The sequence below is a fragment of the Branchiostoma belcheri genome, unplaced genomic scaffold (assembly GCF_001625305.1).
Source record: "Branchiostoma belcheri isolate BF01 breed outbred unplaced genomic scaffold, Haploidv18h27 scaffold6, whole genome shotgun sequence".
NCBI lineage: Eukaryota > Metazoa > Chordata > Leptocardii > Amphioxiformes > Branchiostomatidae > Branchiostoma > Branchiostoma belcheri.
In genome coordinates, this window is record NW_017804242.1 from 3,993,170 (window position 1) to 4,010,563 (window position 17,394).

Genomic DNA, 17,394 nt, shown 5'->3' on the forward strand with positions numbered 1-17,394 from the left:
ATTGAAGCTTGCATGGATGTCATCCATATAATCAGCCACAGTGTATGTGGCCAGGGGATAATAGATAAAGACCCATTGTCACATCTGGAGGACCTATTCTTGATAGTCTGCTGGATTTCAATCTGTTTCCACCCCCTCCTGTTATCAGCCATGTATTTTCCACTGAGTTGCTCCCAACCAGTGGTCCCAAATATGCTGATGAGAAGTGGGGCTGGGCTGTTACTTTTACTGTTCACTCCCCCGAGACAGTCTCCATGTAAGTTTTCAAACATCAGAAAAAAATGTTCATGTCAAGTATAACAGGTTTTGACATTATCAAGCCAATTGTGATGAATATATCACCTTCATGTGTGGGAAACTTTGTGAACTTGATTAAATATTCATATGATCATATGAATTGATTTTGATCTTTTTCATTGCAGAGAAATGGATTGAACACCTTTTTGCTGCCAGAGATGTTTGCTTGATAAGCAGGACAAGTATATTGAAGTAAGTTTCGCTATCCACAAGGTGTACCAGTTTTACTGCAAATGTAGGCTGTACAGTAGACTGCAGTGCAGAAGAGCCCTCTTGCAGTTCATTTCAAAATTGCAGCTGTTTTGAATGACTGGCTCCTGAGGCTGCTGGCAGCTGGGACATGCTTTATAAGCCTTTGTTCCCTTTTCAAATACTGGTACATCAGTTTCAACTAAGAGAAAAAGTACTATAGCTTTGAAGCTCCTAGTTTGAAGCTCTAGTTCTCTTTGGAAGCAATTGTGAAAGGAAACTATGGAAGAGAAGACATGAACGTTGAAGATAAAAGAACTTCACTTTGGTATCCGAACCTTATTCATGATGTTAGAGAGATTTCGACAATGCCTTATTTTGGTCTGCCTTTCACATATTGTTCCCAGTCACCCTGGTGCTTCTGACAATGCTGTCACTGCTGCGCACACTTCTATGAAGTGGTCAATTGAAAATTCTTGCCCCTTTACTCGCTAGAAACCTGGGAAACCCAGGGTCAGATTATCCAGTGACTGAACCTTTTGAGAGGAAAACTATTACGGACCCGAATGCTTATTGTCCCATGAGCAAATGCAGCCGAACTCACCATTGAAGGTAGACTGTATTGGGCCCAATAGTCATGATCTAAATTATGGGGTGAGGGAAGAAGACATAGTCCGGAGATGGCAGTTTTTTGTCAGTGTGTAATGGTCTGGTTTGAACAAAGACAGAGCAGTTAGAAATGGAATTATCTACCCTTGATTCTGTAAGAAAACTTGGCAAGGCAGCAGTTTTTCTTGTTAGGAAAAAGATTTGGGAAATAGAAACCATGAATGAGTGTATGGTATTTAATGCTTCACAAAGATTGTAAACCATTTTGATAGATTTAGTACCTAAGGATGTTGCACCATCTAGTACCTAGGGAATTTTTAGTATAAGAAGTCTTTGAACCTACATGTAATGTAGGAAAGTGCACTTTTAGGATGTATAATTCATCATATCTATACAACGATGTATAAAATGGCCATAAAATACATGATTGTATGCATACTCATGCATAGGTTATTGTCTTAGTTTGCACACAATCAGCATATTATGCAAATGTTATTTGTATTCCTTGCACAAAAGCTAAGGATGAAGATACCGAAAATGTCAGAGAATAATGCGTACACCACGCTTGTTTTGCACACTTCTTTTCTGTACAAAACATCCAGTAGTAATGAATTCCTGGTCCACACCCCCCTGACAGTGACAGAGTACGCTGCTCTTTGTTATGATTCTCCACTTGTCTCCGCTGTTTCAATTTCTGGCCTCCTGAAAAGAAGAGGGAGGTTCAGACAGATGACCTATCTTGACCCTTGACCCAGGGTATTGTGACCTTGTCGCCCTTGGGGTCCATTTTTTCCCCACGTCAATGTCACAATTCTGTCAATCAAATATAGAAGATACAGAGCAGGCCTCAAAAATAACTTTTCTTCCCATTGTCCCAGTATTGTTCTGAAAATAAAATTCAATTGTCCAGAAGTGAGGATGAACTGTCCCAACCTGTTTGTATGGAAGTATGTATCACTTCATCTGTGAAGTCAACCTTATATATTTTGCTTATCATGTTCTGACTTTTCTGGAGCCAAAAGCCGGGATGTGTGCCATAAACAAAAAAAGGGCTGACATTCTGATTGTTGATTATTTTTCTATAGTCCCCAAAATGTCCCAAAGTGTCTTTTTAGTTGTCCTGGCCTAAAGTTTAGTGGTCAGTGGCCATCGGGACACTGTTAATTTCGAGCCCTGCAGAGTGAAGCTCAGGAGAAAGGTCTTCATTCAGAAGAGTAGTTCTATAGTCATTTAACCCTCTACCTCCTTAATTCTCTTATACTCAATACAAACTGTATGGTACATACAAGGGCACACAGTAGGGGGAAGGTTAACATGTATGATGAATTGCAAGAATGTATATTTTAAAGTTTGGGAGGCTAACCTAGATCAACAGAAGAAACTCCCGAGATATGTAAGCTATTGCTAGCTGACTTTTGTTTTATTACTAAACCCATGTTGCAGACTTCACCTAGCGATAACATTGCTATTTAGTATGAAAACTACCAAAATGAAGACATCCTTCATTTGTACACGTAGTTACGATGAAATCATGTCATTTTAGCTGGTTTGTTACGCAGAAGGGCGGTCATACTAACTGGCTACACAGATACAGATTTTAAGCTAGTAAGCGCATCTAATTCTTTTCTAAACTAGCACGGAAACCCAACAGTTAGATCATTGTGGAGAGACTAAACTTAATTAGCTGTCATAAATAAGATTAACCTATGAGAGTGAATAATCCATTTACAAATGGCATTAGAAGAGAGGGTTGAAAAGACCACACAAGAATTCCCTTGAACTGTGTTTATCTCTGTATTAAGTCAGGCCTCACCTTGTATTAGTGACAACTTTTTACCCCCATTGTCACCAATTGATCCTCTCCTGGCAACACCAAAGCATTCACAATTTACATTTCTAGCTATTTAGTGTGCATTCTTTTTAGACACAGACTCCTGATTTATGTGTAATATTATTAGGTTACTTTTTAGCCTTCAGAGGACAGATGGCTCTAATTACAACTACCTGTTGGATTTCCTTTGCAGTACAATGTGTACTTCTTTCTTTCTAAGTTATTCATAAAAGGCATTTATTTTAAGTATGACATAGCAGTATCATATAAATGTTCTGTAAATGCATTGAATTTTGTGGTATTTTTCTTGGTAGGAGGGAAAAGGTTTTCAGGAATTCTGTGAAAGTTTCTCCTTACCGTAACTCAGAGAAGCACCTTTTTTAGCAAAATGCACTGGGCCTGCGTAAAACATGTAATGTATTGTACTTAGCACTTTGGCAGCACGTATCATTTTAAGGTTATATTCTAGTATTTAAGGATGACATCCCATGTATAATTTCCATATATTGTGTCAGAAAAGACAAGGGGCAAAATTCTGATGCAACAATGACGAAATCTAACGAAGATCATGAAAAGTCTGGGTTTCGTGCAGGTACAGTACATTCTGCTGACGTGACATTGAGCGTCATCAACTCCTAGGGGCTACAAAAATACCCCAGCGGTTACTAGATATGCTAATGTGTTGTAAAAGTATCTCATGGTGACAGACAGACTTTCCCTTTAAACCTGAGACCTCCTGACTGGATACGCCCCACTACAGGTAAACAAACCAAGGAGCACACGGCTGTTTGGCCCACTTGATAATCGTCTCCTAAGTGGAGAGTGTTGAAAATCCTGAGGAACCGTTTCTACATTCCCTTTGTTATCGGTACTATCTCCCTTACCATTGTTTGAACAAACAGGAAAAGAGGACTAAGGTTTCCACAAAAGAAAGGTAACTTTGCTATCATAGTTTAGCTGTTTTAGTAAGGATTAGATCTTGAAGAGATGTGTAGAAAGATTGTATGTTTGTCTTAGAAACTTTGTTTAGAGTCCTAGCAATCCTTGTATGTCTTGGCTATAGTGTTATTCAAAATATTCTGTGGTGTAACTGAATTCGTCAGAGAATGGCGTCATCTAAACATTTTGTATTGATCGTGTCTGTTACGTTTGAAAGATTAGTTAGGACATTATAAGTCTTGTGTACAATCAATTGTTTCTTCCTGCCATGCTTGAAATGCATTGAAAAACTTTTATTTTCTCATGCCTGTTATGAGGCCCAGTTAATGCTCGGTGTTGAAAAACAACGGAGCCAATTCCCAACAACTGGCATTACCTGTCAACTATATTGTTTGGACGCCCTTTCTTTCAAGCAGCATTTTCAGGCCATTTTCTGCAGCGAAAGCATCTAGCGTGTATTAGCGACCAGCATTGGAAAGGTTGGACATACATGTACTTATTTTGAACGTGCTTGAAAGCTTTTGCAGGTATTTGCTTGATGTGCTTCTTTTTAAAGGTAAAGACTGTGAAGTTGTTTTTCTTGACTTTCAAGTTTGCAGACTTCTAGGCTCTTTGGTAAGTGGAGGTGGGTAACAAGATGATGTGCCACTTTCAGTGTCGGTGAGCACCTCTTTGTCCTGCTGTCTCCTTCCCACTCCTTCAAATACTGTCCTTCAGAGCACTTCAAAGAAAACCATCAAATCTAGTTAAGAAGTTTGTCTGGAGGGAGTCACAAAGATAGCCTTGTTGGAGACAAGCTCCTGGATAAAGTTCTGTAAGAGCCGCCAGGATGTCAAAAAGTCAGACCACACAACTGTAGTTTATTTGCTCTACCTTCACAGTAGAGGCTTTCGTTTGCAATCTTTGTACTGGTGGTAGCTGAAAGGAGACAGAGATACTTTTCTGGGACCTTTAGTGATACCACCTTAGTTTTATAGAGGCTAATTGTTCACAATTCCTTCAGAATGGTTGAAGTGTAAAGCTTATTGATATATATATAGGGGGCAACAGGTAAAGCTTTCGTTTTTGTAAAGAGATAAAGAATTGTCCATACAAGTATGTTGTAAGACTAGTCACGGCCACAACAATTCAATTTGTTTTTATCAAAAAGATTTGGAAAACGTAATGCTTAACTGTGGAAAAACAACATCATTCAGAGCAATTGAAACCTGAAGACCAGGTTTAGGCCATGTTTGCCTAGATGGTCTGACTTTATCTCTCTACTGGGATGTTGGGAAGTGTAAATAGTGAAAAGTCAGAATGGTGATGTCATGTTTATACAATTTAAGTGTGTGTCACAACCTTTTGGTCGCGTGAATCTGAACCATGACATCATCTAATGTTTTTCGGAACTGTTTTCAGTTAGTCTTTTGTTCCAGGCACTATATTTGGGAAGTGACTTTCATTCAAAACCCTTTTTTGGCAAATTTTAGGAAGAATGCCCCTTGTCATGTTGTACACTAAAACTTTGATTCAAATTTTTCAACACAAAATTTAGAATGTGATATTATATATATATATTTTAGCAAAGACCTTGATCTCAAAATTTTTGGCTCCTTTGCTTGGATAGATGCCTATCCTATGGTACACCCAAACCATAGAGCACTTGTTTTCATGTACAGAATAAGACTTGAAAGGACCAGATCTCATGTAAAGGCTCACAGTCTGATTTGGTGGTATATTTTTGGAGGATTACGTGGTCAGTGTGTGGTTTCCTGTGGTTGCGTACTGTCTATATCTAAAGAAGGGCGTTCTGTACAGCTGATGTTGTTGTTAGGAAGTGGCCTTTGGTTTCACTTGAAACTGAAGTCTAATTTAGACAAAGAGCATTTTGTGCCCAATGAAGTAGATATCTTTGTTATTGTGCTGGTGAAAATAATTTCGTTCCATAAGTGTTTGATGGACATGCAGCCACTTTCTCATTGGTTGAACCACTAATTGCCATGCTATCATTGGTTGAACTTCTAATTGTGATGGACAGTCAGGATCAGTCTTTTGAAAACTCATGTGAAACTTTGATTTTTTTAGCTTCTTGGTTCTGGTCCTACTAAATGCTGATGTTGGCTGGAATTGTGTTTCGATGCTGTTGTCATTACAAGTCATGAGATGAGATAAGCTGGAAAAGCTGATTCTGAATTTGCTGTTTTTGGATGCCGAACAATTTTTCCATTCGCAAGTCCTTTTTGCCTGACTCAATAGCTACTTTAGACAGTCCCTGACGAAAAGGAAAGTTACCAGACTGTTCGTCAGCGTGCAAACTTTCACTGAGTAAGGCTGTACAGAAATAGAGGTTTGATGTCATGGGTTTGTTTGTTAGTATGTAGGTGGCAAGAGCTCAAAGATATAAAGAGAAGAAGTCCGGAAAAGGAAACGTAATGTTAGTCTGGAGTAACACCAAGACACAAGCAGTTTTCGGAAGCTTTTGCAGTTGTTTGGATAACAGCCTACATCAGGTAAGATGTTATTCATAAGATATAGATTCTGCACTGATATTTTCACTGTCAGATGCTAATATCTTGAATGTTTAGACTTAGACATTGATTTGAAATGTACTGATGTGCGAAAATAGACTCTATTGAAGGATAGGTTTTGTTTTTATATAAAGTTAAGATGGTCGCAATTAAGGTGGTATTGGGGTTAGGGTTGTTTAAATAAAATCGGAAGGTTCTAGATTCAAATCCCTTACAGTTGAAGGTCGCAATGTTGTGCCTTTGTGCACTTAACACTAGTATATCCTCCCTTACTTGGTAAAAAAGAGTACCTAGCTTTGGTTTGGGACATCCTCTCGGATGGGACGTAAACCTGTAAGTCCCGTGTTTAAGTTTTGAGTGAAACTTCTTGAAGGTAGGGTCTTTCTACTAGTAGGTGTGAGTGGTTCAATCCTTACAGTCTAGTCTTACGCAGCTTGTACTTACTGTCTAAAATATTGTTATGCCTAAAGGAGATTTACCTCCAATAGGTATTCGAAACAAACAAACAAACAAAGGACAGTCCTAGCTCTGTTTGGATGGTTGAGATTGATGATGCACAATATGAACACAGTCTGTTTTTCTAAATTCTATGCATTCTCATGCGTGCAGGTGTGAGACGGCATCATTAATTACATTTATTAGGTCATAAATCCACTAATAAGTATTTCTTATCACATCTCAAATATTTACTCCTGTCCTTAAATCCAAGCCGGATGTTATTAGTGGTTAATTGTCTCGGTTCCGATGTGAGTCTGCATACAGATGATCATAAATCATGATGCACCGTGTCCTGGTGTCAGTTTGTTATGTTTTTGCTCTGTTTTTTCTTCCTCTTCTTCCCCAAACAAGTAAGGTCAATGACCTGAACCAGACATCTGTCACCATGTAACTAGTGTTGGGTTGCATCATGTTGCAATTCTATAGCAAGAGGGATTTATACTCCTGTCTGACCATATATGAATGTGTTTGAGCAAAAATTAACAGAGCAGATGACATATGCGAAGGTAAACATGCATTTGATAAAAATGCAAATGTTACCTTTCTAGTATTATTTTAGTTTTTCCAATATCTGATCTAGTTTTTCCAGTGTCTTCCAGCAAATATTTATAAAATTTTTTTTCCAATATATAAAAATTTACCAGTGTCTGTATTCACTTTTAGATTTTTCCAATATCTTTTTAGAAATCTGCTAACATTTGTATTAGATATTGAATTTTAGTTGTTTTCCAATATCATTTTAGAAATCTGCTGTGTTTGTATTGAATTTTGATTCTTTTGCAATATCTTTTACTGAGAAATTGCCAGGGTTTGTATTATTGATCAATTAATTTCCATACCTCTTAAAAATCTTTACATCTCAGAGGAACATATCTTCATTTTACTGCTTATTATTCATTTACTGAATATCGATATCACTTGGCAGATATTATATTTGCAGTTCAACTTCTGCTGTCTTATATATATCATTATCACAATATACGACAATTTCTTGGTACCAATTTCTCTGTATACACATTGTGATGCAGCCTCAGTACATAAAGCGTTTTCATATGATAGTGATCAGTATTTTATGTGATCTTTTGTGGGATGAGATGTGTCCTGGAGGATGAGTTAAGGTTGATAGATGACTTCCTGGTGGGGTTCATATCTATACCTGATCAATTGGATGCAGAAGGATTTGTAATGTTCTCATTCCCAAGGTAGTTTGTCACCTGTCATGTGACTCATACCCAGGGCACCCAATGATTGCTTTCTCTAGACTACAATGTATATTATATTCAGTCATTGAAAGTGTTCTGTAATACAATATTTTGGAGGCCTGGCAAGTACAAAACTTTAGAGCCCAAGCTTATTGTGGAAAAATGTTGACAGTGTTAATTCTTTGACTGACTGACCCTAGCAAAAATTTCTGAATTTCAAATCAAAATTTAAACCTTCTGAAACATTTTTATGCATTTTCAGAAGCAAATTTCTATGCCTTTCCCTAAGATCTGACAAAAAGCTGTTCTTTTGGCTTTTGAAGTTTAAAGATTGATGAAGAAATAAGGTAGAGAAGAGTAATTAACCACTACTGACAGTAAGATTGATTAGTTCCAAGGGACAACTCAGAAGCTGATTTTTCTGCATGATAAATTCTGAACCTCCATCTTTCCTCCGAGTAATGAGCTATATTTATGATAATTCAATGAATAATTATACTGCTTTATTGCCGTGAAATCTATCCTTTGTAAATACTAAGTGACTGTAATGGTCTACCTTAAGGTGGTCCAGAAGGATAGCTGAGGCATATTTAGAAATACTACGAACTCTATCTGATATGGTAGTCTTTTGGGTCTATTTTTATAATTTTCTTTCGTCTTGTCACTATGGCCACATTTTGGCCGCCAAATTGACCGCCAAATTGTGCATTTTTCTCACGCTCCAGCCAGGCCCCAGTGGGGGTGTGCACATTATTTTTAAAAGCTACTCCGCTGCTCGACCAATCAGGCTCGCTGGTCATTACGTAAACTGAGAGCTTCACTTTCATAATTTTTGGGAAGGGAAAAGACACTGGAAAAGAGAGTTTTACTGAGCGTTTGATGTCAGTTGTTTGCAAAACGTTTTGGGTAAAAACCTGCCAAATGCAAAGAATAATAATTTTCTGAAAACACAAGCCGTTTCCATTGTTTATCACACTTCGTATCGGCAAAATGTTGTCAAGTTGCAACACACAACCAGAGATATGCAGCCACACAAATCACCAAAAACGCCAGAAATAATCTGACAACTTCCTATATAAAAACATTCGACTGCCAAAAGAAACGAAGCTGTCTGCTTTGAGCCACAAGTTAGATCTTGGTTTAGTTATGAGCGGCCTGGCGGACCGGGTCACTGCATGCATAAACTTTGATAAAGAGCCGCGCTTGGTAGTTCATACTCGGCCGTCATTATGCCGCGTTATCCTTTGTGTTCTTTCATGATTTTTACAGACAACTCATAATTTTCTACCGAATAAAAACGCGTCTCTACCTGTGCACTGTCTTATTATTCTGAGTTTGTATCGACTGCAACACGTTTGTAACTACTAAACGTTAACGTTACGTTCTAGTGAACAGACATGATAAGAACTACTAGTCATTTTTATAAAATCTACGTTTTTATTAAAAAATACGATACTTACAAACTTCAGCAGAATGTTAACATAATCTTACGGTAACTGCTAACAATAATCTTTTACGATTTACAGCATACAGCAAATAGTAGCCGCTTACAAAAAAATCAGTTCCAACAGATTTACAGAGATAGTCCGTACTTTTCAGATAGAACATAGAACGTCGTGCGTGAAAATTATTTCCACAAGTCTAGGACAACGTGCAACGTAAATTCACATAATCAACAAAATTATATACGCTCATAATCTCATACCACGTCCGGGCAAGCTTTTTTCCAGGGCTATCTACTCCGGTATCGCGCGATAACTTTTCAGTGCTGTGATCTTGCTGATCGTCAATCTCCTCTGGGGGTAGGCCTAAAAAACAAGTCCGTAACTCCAGAATACCCCGGCAGATTTTCTCCAATAAGGTCTCAGAATAGTCCATAAACCTCCATCTGCAAATCTACGTAGGATACGGCCGTTTAAAAGATCGTCTACCGGCCCAAATGCTGCCGCAAAGCGCACAGCTTCTCCGCTCGCAAACAAGACACGCCATCCGCCATTTTGGGTGAGTCACGTGACCCCTACTCCCGCGAAATCTTAGCGTTCGTTTGGCTGTTCTTTTTACTGGACATATCCCCGGCCTGTTTTTCCAAATAGCGCCGCAGTAAGCTAAATACAGCGTGCTGAAAGGTCAATGACCCATTTTTCGGTGGGAGGGATGGGCGCCCTTGGAATGGCGACAAAAAATTGGCGATTTCGGCACTTTCGGGCTTCAAAATGGACATTATGTAACCCCTACGACATATACAGCATTTTAAGAATGAAACTGTGGAAAAAATGTTCATGGAAAGGGACAAAAAGGTGGTATTTTTTGAAAGATAAGCTTATAAACTAAAATCGTATGCGAGGCCGACACACTGCGCCGCTTTATATGTTGGGGAGGGGTGCTGGCGCGTGGCACTGTTGACATTTACGAAAAAAAATTCATAAAAAATCAACACTTTGAGATATTAAAAAATGCTCGCATACGTTTGTTCCTATTACTAGTGTGTGCCTTTCAACAAAATATGGTGAATAAAAACCAAAGCGCTGGCCAGAAAAATTGATTTTTCTAAAAAGGGGGCGTGGCTCATAACTCGAGACGACGTCATGATTACGTCATCAAAATTTGCATAAATTATCATCTTGCACTAAGGTACTTACACAAAAAAAATCAATGACCATAGGTAATCCTAAGTAGTATTTTTAGGATGTCCCCAAAGTCCTCAGCCACCCTTCCATACCACCTTAACTCAGTTACGTTTTTCCAAGGTTAAATCTGTTATAAGAAATATTGATGCCATCTTCCATCTGCTTTACAATTTACTTGAAGAAGCCATCAGAGGTTTAATTGCAAATCCCAAAGGAAAGGGAAGGGTCTGGAGAGCCAGGCTTCATGAATTTTTAGGGCTGGCCATTAATGTTAATCAAGACTTGTTAGGCCGTACTGACTCGATTATAGGGATGGCATATCCGCGTATGCATCAATTTTCATCTGTTTTCACACACAAAGTTTTCGATCATACAGTTACCTTGGAGGTACTCGAAGGATGCAATAGGTCAAAAGAAAGAGATCAGAATATGAGGGCCTGCAAGGGGGGGTCCCGACAGCGCTCTACGCTGAATTCGGAAACCTCTCGATTACGCTTTACGATAAATTCCAAGTGGCTATAACGCATTACGTAGAATTAAAACGTTGAATACGCTCTACGCAAAAATATTAGAGCGGTCTGTCTACGCTCTACGTAGAATCAAAATGGCCGATTACGCTCTACGGAAAAGGGCTTGCGGGCCCCCGAATATGTCAGAGGAAGGGAAGCAAGGCTCGAAATGCTACTTGCTTGCACCAAGTCTTCCGAAGTTTAAGAAGATATGAAAAGAACAAAATTAAAAATTTGTTGTTTGGTTTACTGTGCACTGTGTTCAGTCATCGGTTCCTGACCACGTAGATTTCAGAATGAAGGCAACTTTCTTTCGCATGCTTGCTGGCATCATGTTTGGGTTGCCCAGAGGATGTCATCCATATAATTAGATTAGTATGGCCTAATGGCTGCATCAATGCAGACCTCTCACCAACAACCACTGTCTGTTCAAATTTGTCCTTTTCATTCTAAACGCACAGTATGTGGGAAAAAGAAAATCCAAATCAACATAGTTTATCTGTCTCTACATTCCTGTAACTGTTGAATAATTGTAGTTATTAATATTTGGGACAAGTTATACCCAACCAGCATAGATAAATGGTTCTCCCCCTCCACCAAACCCATTGATGGCAAATCCTGGACTGTCCCTAAATCTAGATCTGGCCTGTACCCAAACATCACCCAGCCAGCTGCCTGGGTAGATCTGTGACCAGCTGGAGGAATGTGGGTATGTACACGCACTACATATTGATCTCCCAATACGTGACCTCACAAACACACAGTTCCTACCAGAATAGACCCTTTCTGGAGCAGGCTTTCCCATATGAAGGTATGTTTGACAACAGATTAGTATGATCAGAAGTGTGGTACATGGTTTAGACTATCGGTAAAGGCTTGTTTCTACTAACTTGAAGTTTGTTATGATCAGTGTTTGTTTGTAGTTTTCAGTGAAGTTGAGTTTTGATTGAGGTGAAGGTCATGTGTTTAGGATTTCCCTGTCATTCCTTCAGGTTCAAATATACGACATGTACATCATAGTATACATGAATGAATGAATGAATTTCTCAACAATTGTACAGGGTACAATCATACATATTTGGCAACAGCTACATTTTGTATGTATCAAACAGCAATACAGTAGTTCAAAGATAATCTCTCCTATATTTTATGACTACAAATATTATTGATAACAGTATGAGTGTAACATTATCTGCATGTATGGATGATTTGGTCTCGCTTTTGGACTGAAGTACAAAAATATTGACCTATATACATGTACATGTATGTTGGCAGATATACATTGTAGAAGCTGGACATGATACCAGTATGTGGAAAACATAGATCTGAGTGTAGACATGTTGAACTTTGTCTTTAGTAAGTGGTAACAGACTGTATCAGTGTTTTAACTCTCTATCATAAGTAGGACAACATATAAAGAATGCCCACTGATAGAAAGATACATGTAGAAAGAAATTCTGAATATTTGCCATTTTATATTGTTCTTGTATTTTTTTTAATATTCTGAGCAAGTACAAGTCTTAGCCTGGGTTCTCTGGAAGTCCATATTTATCTCGGGTCTATTGTGTCTGTTTGAGACTTGGTCAGTTGCCATTTTTCCATACAAAAGAGCATCAGCTTTAATGCATTCTTTTCTATCTGTAGCTAAGGTAGCTGAAACTTTTAATTTTTACTCCTAAACTGTGTGTCAAATTCTTAATCTGTACTGAGACAAGAACTTTTCCAAATGCATTTGAATTAGTACTCAGTTTATATTTTGACCCTATTCCTTTATCTTGTCAGTTGAAAACCCATAGGATCTAAAAATATCTATTATGAAATTGTTAATGCTTAGAACATACTGAAAATGCATTTGGGATCATGATCAGCTTTCCAGCAAAAATTGTTTGGGATTGACAGAAGTCAAGCAGTGTGGAAACATGTTAAATTCTACCCCAGACCCCCGTAGTTACTGGGTCACCCCTTTAACATTGCCAGTTGAGCTTGACAGCGATATTTCACGTGTTCTCTTTGAGTACGGCCCTTCCATTCCGTATGCTAGCTCACGAGCGAATGTCTCCGCTCCAGTTACAAGTCGGTGGCCCCTGAATACAAATGAATTCACACTGTGTGACATGCACTGCTAGGGCCATACCAATTTAATTTGTTGTTTCTTGGATTTTTCCAGAAAAACTATGAAGCGACAGGGCAAATTAAAACAATAAACAAAAAAACAGGCCAAGGCACCCCTTGAAGGCCAGAAATGTTACGATATGAGCCGTAAAGTCTACATGCCAGGCAAGTTTATAATTATTAAAACAATATATTTTGAACTTTTAATGAAATGAAGTTGCATTGCAACAATGAAAAACTTTAACAACTAGGAAGAAAAGGACTTTCTTCAACCATTGGGGCCGAAATATGTCTTTCCTTGAGCATTATATTTTGGAGTTAATTCAGAACCTAAAATCTTTTTGCCTTTTTCCAAATCAGAAAAAAATGGACAGGGCGAATCTGAGAAACAACACATGAAATTGGTGTTGCCCAGAGGAACCTGACATCCTACTGAGGTGTTGTAGCTTCAGGGTCGGGTCAGACTGTAAGGTCGTGTCAGTGTTTTTCTCCAAACGTCGCAGCCATCTGTTTGCAAGGCTGAACTTGGTGTGCAGGACCACATGGGTTCTGACAGGATGGATGGTCTGTGAAATCTGAACTTGACCGTAGTGCCTGAAGGACTGACACTCTGTAATTATGATGTTTATGTGCAATTTTGGATGAGCAGCTTTGAACTTGCTCTTTCTCACGTTGAGGGACTTCGCTTCTTGATTGCCTTGTCCTCCCACATTTTGCTTAAAACCGTTTTACTTTCTGCAGATATGGACGTTGAACGTTACAGCCATCTCTATAACTATAGACAGCTTGATCAGCAAATTGGAATCAAGAAATTCTACCTCTGTGCAACATTCCTATAACTTACATGTATATAAGGTGACAGAGGCAAAATCTAATGCCATTGAGTAGTGTAGGAAAGTAGAAGATGCATTATCTTTATTGTTAGCTTCACTCTTCTTACCGCTAAGGTATTTTATGATGATTTACCACATTTGTGGAAGGATTGACATAACAGGTGAGTATCACCTCTTCAAAGATGTCAACCCCGAGACCAGACTGTAAGGTTTGAACCACTCACACCGGTGAAGGTCCCCTACTTTTTTTGATAAGTGTGGTGGGTTCTTTAACGTGCGTGGGGTGTGGCTCTCCCAAACACGGGACCCCCATTTAACATCCTGTCCTAGGGATAGGGGTACTATGTACAGGGCTTTCATCTACCAAGTTTTCAGCAAATCAAAATTTTCAAGCAAAGTTTGTTGTTTTAGATGATGTATACAGAAGCCAGTCAATGTCAAGAGCTAACTTGGCTCACTGGCAACCAACTTTTCCTCTCTTGCATGATGACAAAGAGACGTGACAATAGATTCAGGTTACTGTAAAACATGCATAGCAATACTTTTTGTATGAGAAAAAAAGATAGGGGTGTTTTCAGAAATGACCTATAAAACTGCTAAATAAATAAAATGGTGTTAAAAAGCAAAACAATTTCCATAATCTTGCCCATACTAGCAGACAACATGCCCAACTACATACCAATGCAGTAAAAGTTACACTTGCAAATGTATCGACACAACATGACAACTGATTCCAATACTCTGTTAAAGGTCACTGACCTCCTAACAACTTACAATCTTTTACATCTCCAGGGTTCTGTGGTATACGTACATTTTGTTCTTTTCTGTCAAATGACATGTCATACCAGTAGCTAATCATATACGATAAATATTTCATAACTCACCGTATCATTGCAATGATTTAAATCTCATCAGTTATTCCACAGCAACCACAACCGATCCCCGGACACCCATAAACAGGAGATTAGATCCCACAGCCTGGCCAGAAGTCATTAATAAACAGTTACCAAGGATTGCTCCAGCTCTGGGTCAACTTTCTGCCATCGGGTTGAATTAAAAGCAGCCATAATAAAATTCTGAGTAGAGTTTTGGTCATAAATGTTGAAAATGGATTTTGTAAGTTGTCTATAATGTTTATGATTTTATAGCCTTAGAACATATGGTGTCATAATACCAGACAGCTGCCCCGGCTTTCTTTTATGCTAGCCACAGAAGTTACATTTCAAGTTTGTTGCAGAGAGAGTATAGTGGTGGTTTAATATTTGCCATTTTCGCACCTCCAGTGCGAAGTCATGACACCAGGAATATGCCTTCCTTGTACACTGTATGACTACTGGACTACAGAAGTGTTTCAACTGCGAATTTAGAATATCACGAAAAAAAATCATTTTCCTCCTAGTCCTACTGCAAAATAAAACCACCACAAAATTATAATGCATTTAATCAATTTTACAGCGCATGTAGAGTCAAAAGGTAAAACTATAATTAAGTTCATCAATAAATTGAAAAGTGTTGAAAAAATGTTCCTAGAACTAGTACACAATGTAGCACCATTGGTAGCTTTTCGCGACTGAGAAAAAGCATTTGTCAGGGCCAGTGGAAGATGGTTAGTCGACCAAATCATTGAAAGATAGGTTGTCTCAGTAGTGCAGAACATTTATTTTTGATCAGCAATGAGTAATATGGTTGGCCAAATTTTGATCCAAACCTACCTGATTTGTATTTCCCTCGTCGAAACAAATGATTGATCAGCCCTTAGGACATCCCTGTTTGAATGATTACTGTAGTAGAAAACTAGAAGTTTGGATGAGGATTTTGGCATGATAGGCCCTACTGTTTTTAAGCCTAGGATAAAAATGTTTTGTTTCCACCTTTTTTTGTTACAGATCCTGGATACAGCCCTGGCCCTGATGCATTTCATTTTTACATAATTGTTAAACTGTGTGTGTTGGATTTATATAATAGTTCAGCCTAAATCTGAAATTATATAAGAAAAAGAAGGAAAAAAAAGATGGTTCCTATACCCAATGACCATATTTTTTTCAAAACATAACTGGAAACACAGACTGAAGTTTTTCTGATGCTTCATCAAGATACCAGGCATCAAATGTTACCAGTTATTAGTCACTACAGATTGATCTATGTCTGCAATCAATAGTTACTACTGCAGGAGGTCACCCAGACAAAGGTCTGGCATGAAATCAAAATTTATATGTGCGTGATTTCTGGTATATCAGATATGATGTATAGCGATCAGTCGTAATTTGGAAGCTTGGCTATTTGGTGTATTTACGAGACAGTTTTTGTCATTCCAGTCAAATTTGGTGATACAATTTTTTTTCTGCAGGCAAGGCCTTGCAAATTCAGTTTCTTGGTTCATAAATTGCCTGACTCATTTTTTCTGGTTTGCAAAACAGAAAAAAAAACAGTTGCAGAAAGCCATTATCTTCTGAGTTCTCCCACTTTTTCCATTAAAAGTTTGAATGCATTTTTTGAATGATAAACCAGCCTAGTATATGTTGACTTTGTGGCTTCTATATCTGTAGCATTTCAGGCTATCATAGGATGCCTTGGCCAGTTTTTTTTGCCTGCTGTTTCGTTGATTTCCAACAAAAATCTGAGAACCAATGAAATTTGTTTATGACCTCATGAAAATTCACTTGTGCTGTATGGCAATGAACTGTTCTTACTAAAAAAAAATTATTATTCAGAATTTATATGATGGCTGCTTCTGTATGCCAATTTGGGATCAATAAATTTGTAGCAAGTAGAGAGCATGATGGAAGATGTCAGGGGATGAGCGGCCATATCTGTGTTTAATTTTGTAGAGAAGCCCCTGTATTCTCTATAGCTTTGATAAATATGACCATCATGGGAAATCAGTGAAGGTTTGAAGAATTTTCCTTTCTGTACTACAGTGTGTTTAAGGCCACACCAATTTATTTTGTTGGTTCTCTGAAATTTTTATGTACAGGCCTCGAAATACTGGGTGCATGTGCATCCAAATTTGGAGCTGTGCACCTTTTTTTTGTGGGTGCACCAGTGCACCCAAATATTCTCTCAGGTTTAACATATGTTAAGATTTTAATTGTATTGTAGTTACAGCATATTTGTAACATCTAAGTGTCAGAAAAAATAATACAATCATTGTTATAATACTTTACTTGAAGTGAAACATAATTATAGTTTTTGCTGACATTCTACTTATTTTATCTTATATGCCGCACCTGAAATATTT

General features: G+C 38.2%; 1 protein-coding gene across 5 annotated transcripts in view; it reads left to right on the plus strand.

Annotated features, from left to right (window-relative positions):
- Positions 1-421: 421 nt before the first annotated feature.
- The window catches only part of LOC109482585 (discoidin domain-containing receptor 2-like), a 114,941-nt gene continuing 97,968 nt past the window's right edge, over positions 422-17,394 (plus strand). For all 5 annotated transcript variants that reach the window (XM_019785354.1, XM_019785362.1, XM_019785363.1 and 2 more), the window contains exon 1: positions 422-489. The gene's annotated coding sequence lies outside the window, so the exon portion shown is untranslated. The remainder of the gene's footprint in view (positions 490-17,394) is intronic.